This window comes from Saccopteryx bilineata, chromosome 1, assembly GCF_036850765.1.
Source record: "Saccopteryx bilineata isolate mSacBil1 chromosome 1, mSacBil1_pri_phased_curated, whole genome shotgun sequence".
NCBI lineage: Eukaryota > Metazoa > Chordata > Mammalia > Chiroptera > Emballonuridae > Saccopteryx > Saccopteryx bilineata.
In genome coordinates this window covers 383,115,772-383,122,965 of record NC_089490.1, presented here as the reverse complement: position 1 = coordinate 383,122,965, position 7,194 = coordinate 383,115,772, and the positions used below count along the sequence as shown (strand labels likewise).

At 33.3% G+C, this 7,194-nt stretch overlaps 1 non-coding gene across 1 annotated transcript; it reads left to right on the top strand.

Moving 5' to 3' along the window:
• Positions 1–6,747: 6,747 nt before the first annotated feature.
• TRNAN-GUU (transfer RNA asparagine (anticodon GUU)) lies at positions 6,748–6,823 on the top strand. The gene has a single exon. It is a non-coding gene; the product is annotated as a tRNA-Asn (tRNA).
• Positions 6,824–7,194: the final 371 nt, after the last annotated feature.

Sequence of the window (7,194 nt, the reverse complement as noted above, 5' to 3'; positions counted from 1 at the left end):
TGATACATAGTCACCATAAAAAATCAGGATGCATCTCAATTTAATCAAAGCTTCTTATTTTGGGGAACTATTACCCAAAGGTGTATATTTGATTGGAATTCTTGTTGTCTTAGTTTATAGGAAAAAAAAGAAAAACTAATTTGGTCTCTTCTACAAGGTGCCAACTGACTGAAGAATTTTTTGTTTTTTGTTGTTGTTTTCTTGGTATTTGTTTCACTTATTTTATGCCCTCTATATAAATAAATAGAGGGCATATAATTCAGCTATATTTTGAGGCTAAAAATTGCCATATAGTGATTTAGGTCTTATAAATGAATTTCTTTCAAAAATAGTATAGTTACTTTAAATTGTATAAAAACCGTTGGAAAAATCTTACTACTTTTCAATGTTTTGATTACAGAATCCCTTTTTATTGTCATATATATCTACTTTTATACTATTTCAATATTAATTTACAAAAAGCAAACATCTAAAAGTTTTATGAAATTATACAGTTAAAAGAACATGTATTGCCCTGGCCGGTTGGCTCAGCGGTAGAGCGTCGGCCTAGCGTGCGGAGGACCCGGGTTCGATTCCCTGCCAGGGCACACAGGAGAAGCGCCCATTTGCTTCTTCACCCCTCCGCCGCGCTTTCCTCTCTGTCTCTCTCTTCCCCTCCCGCAGCCAAGGCTCCATTGGAGCAAAGATGGCCCGGGCGCTGGGGATGGCTCTGTGGCCTCTTCCTCAGGTGCTAGAGTGGCTCTGGTTGCAACATGGCGACGTCCAGGATGGGCAGAGCATCGCCCCCTGGTGGGCAGAGCATCGCCCCTGGTGGGCGTGCCGGGTGGATCCCGGTCGGGCGCATGAGGGAGTCTGTCTGACTGTCTCTCTCCCTGTTTCCAGCTTCAGAAAAAATGAAAAAAAAAAAAAAAAAAAAAGAACATGTATTTTTAAATCAAGACAACCATCTCATCTACAGTGAATTAAATGAGTTAATTACATAGCCATGTAATACTGCATAATACTAAAGGACTAATAAATGTATTATTCTTGTTTTATACTTAAAAATAGGACTATGGATAACATAAAATTCAGCCACAGCTTTTGCATATGAATTCAGTAATACTTTGCCAAAATTATTATGGATTTAGTGGCTCTCTTATCACATCCATAATCAGCAACCCAGGACCATATATAGGAGAACTTGTAAGGGCCAAGTACATAAATGTACAAATCCAGAGAACCTTTCCTGTGAGAATTTCAGAATAATTTCTTAATCTGTGTTGGTGGAAATCATTTGTGATTAATTTACTATGATATTTGCAATTCCTTAATTCCCTTTTCATTATATCATTTGTTTCTGTAGGTTAGTTTATAACAAAACCATTGAATAATTAGATCCCGTAAATGTTTAGTGAGTGTCTACATTGTGTAAAGCTCAGAGGTACTATTGTTACCTCCATGGAATTTTCAATCCAATGCACATAGATGGGGGTCAATTATCATTTATTTCTATATCTATTCATATTTCTATATGAATTAAAGTAATCTAATGGGAATTCAAGGATCGATCTGTTAAATTATACCAGTTCATTACAAAATTTGTATGTGGTCCTTATTTTACTATTCTATGTAGTTAATCAGTAAATGAATGTGTTAATTTTATGGATTGTGATGGGTAGATATCATTATAGTGGATTAAGTTCTAGCAAGCTTAAAAAAAAAAGTTAGACACTCCCCAAAAAGAAATCTCTAAAATTATAACTAAAGCTATAGAAATCTGAGAGGTTATAACCTTAAAAATGTACTTTGGCCTCAAACCTAAAAACAATAACAAATATCATATATATATATATATCATATCACATATATATATAACATATCACATATATCACACATATATAAACTAAATGTATATACATATTAAAAAGATAGATTACTTACCATTCCAGTAAACTATTTCACTGCAGTTAGAAATATTATTTCTAAACAAAGAATAAATGCAAAATTGCCAATAATCATAGAAAAATTAAATATTCAATTGTTCTTAAGTAATTTCTTTAAAAAATTTTTTTTTTAATTTTATTTATTCATTTTAGAGAGGAGAGAGAAAGGGAGAGAGACAGAGAGAGAAGGTGGGGAGGAGCTGGAAGCATCAACTCCCATATGTGCCTTGACCAGGCAAGCCCAGAGTTTCAAACCGGCACCTCAGCATTACCAGGTCAACGCTTTATCGACTGCACCACCACAGGTCAGGCCCTAAGAAATTTCTTGTCTTTAAGCCCTAGACAATTTTTTATCCAATATTTTGACAGTATTTAGGATATTTCTGATTAGTTTCAAAATATATTAAGAAGTTCCACTTAAAATTTCCTTATATAAACCAAAGCATAGAGTAATATCTTTTATTTTTTATTGCAATACAGAATTCTATATTTTGTCTTATGCAATGATATATTTTTACTGATTACATGTATATGTGCGTGTGTATATACCCTTGTATTACCTCATTAATGACATGATTGACTATTTTTCTTCAATTTTCTGACTTGTTGATAAGGTGTTATAAATTCATAAAGTTAGTATTGATATATAGAGAGGAAATAGTGCCCCTGCACTGACATTCATTATTTCTCTACAGAATGACTTTATTTACTCAAGTTGGCAGGGATTTCTTTTTAATATTCTGGGGTTCTTAGTCAATATATTGATCAAAAATATTTTTAGATTCAATAAACATATCTCTTGTATAAATGCTCTGATACCTAAATGCTATTTATGTAAATATCAGTACAAAATACAGTTTTACTTGAAAGTAATCTTAAGTATATAGTAGTTTTGGTCATTTTACTTTTTCTAAATTAAAAAATATTGAAATGTTTCTGTATATATATGGAAAGCTGTGAATGTTTTATAGTAAAAAAAAATATTGACTATGAAAAGCATGAGACAATCATCCAAATTTCTTTCTCCTATTATCATTTTCCAAAGCATTTTTGCAGTATTTGTTTATGGAGAAAAAGGAGAAGAGAGATTCTTATTTTTCATTCACTAAAATGTCCCGATAAAATGTTAAACTGAAAAAATTGATACACAAGTTTAAGCTTTTCTGTAGAAAGTTGACATTGATATTTGAAGTTGCACAACCCTAATCATAGAAGATACATCTTTACTACAAATTAAATAATAAAGAGAAAATTGTTTTAACATACGCTTTTGGAGGTCATTGGAGATGCAGTCTAGATCTTCTAATCAACGCAACCCTTAATTTTAAAACTACACATTTTACAACATGTATAATAAATACTGGCTGTCTTCTGTGATTTTTAGAATTGCAGTAATTAAACCCAAAAGCCCTGCTAGCTATAGTTAAAAGGTTGGGTTAGATTATTAGATGACAGTTTTTATCTAATTCTTCTTATATTTTGCTTTAAAGTCTAGTTGCATAGATTGGATTAATCATAATTATAAGTTTAAATAACACTATTGTTAATAAAACACAAATGACACTCTTATAAAATTAATTCATTAATTTATTTATATGACAATTTTGAACCTACCAGCCAAAACAAGAGCTAGACAAATCTGAAAACTTATATTTGCTAATTGGAACTGTTCCTGTCACATCCACTGCTTCTTGTAGAATGATTTACTGCTATGACTTTTGGGGGATTATGTTTGTTTGTTTAGTTTTCCCTGTTTCAAATTTTATAAATCAGTTAGCATCCTTATTTGTTAAACAGTCTTTTATTTTGCCAATGACTAACCATGTCATATCTACTGATTATTAACGTTATATATTTACTCAAGACTGTCAGAGGCACTCATTGTGTTTCATTGGTCAATTAGTTTATTCCTCTACAAGGACCCACTGTCTTAAGAAATTAAAAATTGATTTTAACCTAGACTTATTCTAGAAGATAATCTTAATTCCATTACCTAATTTAATTCAAGAAGAAAAAGATTGAGTTGCTTGTAGTGTGTCCTATAGAAAGGGAATGATATATTTTTTTAATAAAAATGTAATTTTTAGATACTATATAACTGGTTAGCATTTGAGAATAATTCATAAATAAGTATATTTTTTACATAGCAAAACTGAAATCAAAGTATTTAATTATTTTTAATAAAACTGTATCTAGAAAAATGTCTTCATTGAAATGCAAAGATCCTCAGGATTCCTTCTCCTAGTAATGCTGGAATAACTTCCACCCAAACAGTTTATTTATTGTAATGTAAGAAAAGGTGGGAACATGGAAAATAAAATAAAAATAAACATGCACAGGCAGTCAACAAGGGTTCTGAAGGCATTCGAGACAAGAGGTGTCATAACCATTGAAAGAGAGGAAATATATTGACATGAGTTTTGCAATCTACTTCATTTTTCTCCTTGGAGCCCTTTCTAATCCTTAAGTAGCACAGAGTGAAAGCCTAAGAAACAAGGTAGAAGAAAATCAATATGATGCAGAGAAGCCATGGAGCTTTCAGCAATTTCAGAGGAATGAGGAGGAAAAATAAATAAAGAAAAAAAAATTAGACCTGGCTGCCTCAGCAGACAAAATTTGGAGGGTTCCTGGAGAGAAGAAATGTGCAGAGATGGTTGAACATGACACTCTGCCTGGCTTTCTCCTCACATTATTTTCCAGTTGTTAATACACACTTGTAAAGATGCTAAGAATCCTAGCTGAAAGTAGCTAAAATGTTAAATGAAGCTTTGAAAGTCACACAATGCTGACTATTCATTTAGCTTTACTGAAAATAAATAGTTCAGGTCCTGGCAAGTTGGAAAGAGGTGACTGGGAAATAGATCAGATCAATTCCCAAACAGTTAAAGGTATGAAAAACAACCTCTTAGTTGGTTATGGATTAAAGTTGCTTCTCTATTCTAGAAGCTTGGAGAAGAATGAGTGAATGTTCTGGAGGGGAATAATATCATCTCTCTACAATGTTTCATAATACAATGGCCAACACACAGTGAAATATTATCAGGCACATTCTAAGGGAAAGACTAAGAAAAAAGAAATAAAGTTTTGAGGTGGCCCAGATACTGAAGTTTTCAGATATAAACCTTTTTATAATGGTGATTAATATATCAAAGAGAATGAATGAAAAGATGGAGAATTTCATCAGATAACTAAATTATATATAAAAACCATCAATGAGAATTTAAAACAGAGAAGATAAATACTATGAAATTAAAAAACCATGTATGGGGTTAGGAGTACAATAGAGAACTGAAGATCTGACTGGTAAACTGCAATAAGACAGTAGAAACTATACAGATTAGAATACAGAAAGAAAAAGAAGAAAATACAGAGACATATGGGTATTGTAAAAATATTTAACAGCAAAAGCATTATCATAAGGAGAGAAAAATGGCAAAGGTAGTATTTAAAAAAATAATGACAGAATTTTTCAAAGTTGATGAAAGAGATCAAGCTACATATTTAAGAAGTACTGCAAACTCCATTCAGGATAAATATAAAGAAATCAAACTCTTGCACATTGTAATGAAACTGCTAAAAATCAAAGACAAAAAAGAATATTTAAAATACTACAGTGACAAAAAAAAAGACTATATTCAAATGAGCATCAACAGAATATGAGATTAGTAATCATGAAAAAAGGAAAAATTTCATCTTTTAAAAGCTCATTTAAAATAACTACATACCTAGGCCCTGGCCTGTTGGCTCAATGGTAGAGCGTTGGCTCGGCATGTGGATTTCCCAGGTTCAAACCCCAGCCAGGGCACACAAGAGAAGCATCCATCTGCTTCTCTACCCTTCCCCCTCTCCCTTCTCTCTTTCAATCTCTTCCCCTCCCGTAGCCAAGGCTCCATTAAAACAAAGTTGGCTCGGGTGCTGAGGATGGCTTCATGGCTTCCACCTCAGGCACTAGAATGGCTCTAGTTGCAATAGAGCAATGCCCCAGATGGGCAGAGCATCACCCCCTAGTGGGCATGCTCAGTGGATCCTGGCTGGGCGCATACGGGAGTCTGTCTCTCTGCCTCTCTCCTTCTCATTTCAGAAAAATACAAAAATAAATAAATAACTACATACCTAGAATTATGTTCCAAGTGAAAACATTATTTACAAGTGAAGATAAATAGATATATTTCTAGTGAACAAAAATCGAGAAATATAATTTATTACCAACAAGCCCACACTATAATGATGCTAAAGAGTATTTTTCAGACAAAAGAAAAATGATGGCAGGTTGACTTGTGGAAATGTAGAAAAGAAGAGCAAAGAACATTAGATACAATAAATCTAATGGTAACTAAGGGTAAATCTAAATAAATATTGGCTGTAGAAAATAATAGTAATGAGTTATAGTGTTAAAAATAAATGTAGAAATAGAATGCAAAGAAATCATAACACCAAAGATGGGAGGAAGTTAAAAAGATAATTACCTGGGAAGTGATGCTAGTACTTATTTATATTAAAACCTAGTAAGTCAAGCTTGTATGTTGTACATTGTAGGATTACCATTAAACAAATAGTAAAATATTTTACAATAAACAATTTAATAGATAAAAAATGAAAAAATAATGATTTCTAATTTAAGAAACAGAGAATAAAGGAACATAGAATATGTGGAAAAATAAACCAGACAGTAAAATGTCAATTATAAATCTTAATACATCAATTTATATCAAATGTAAATAGACTAAATAATCCATTATAAAGTTAAAACATTTTCTGTGTAGAAGAAAGATATTTTAAATAAAAGAAATGAGAATGTTTAAAATAAAAATGTAAAAAATTGGCTCTGGCCGGTTGGCTCAGCGGTAGAGTGCCGGCCTGTTGCGCGGGAGTCCCGGGTTCGATTCCTGGCCAGGGCACACAGGAGAAGCGCCCATCTCCTTCTCTACCCCTGCCCCTCCCTTTCTCTCTCTCTCTCTCTTCCCCTCCCGCAGCCAAGGCTCCATTGGAGCAAAGTTTGCCCGGGCGCTGAGGATGGCTCTGTGGCCTTTGCCTCAGGCGCTAGAATGGCTCTGGTTGCAACGACACCTCAAGATGGGCAGAGCATTGCCCCCTGGTGGGTGTGCCGGGTGCATCCCGGTCGGGCGCATGTGGGAGTCTGTCTAACTGCCTCCCCATTTCCAACTTCAGAAAAAAAAATGTAAAAAATAGTTGTCATGCAAAGATGTTTTTGAAAAAGAAATTTAATGTAGCCAGCCATACAAACATAGAACAAAGTAGACCATTGAGT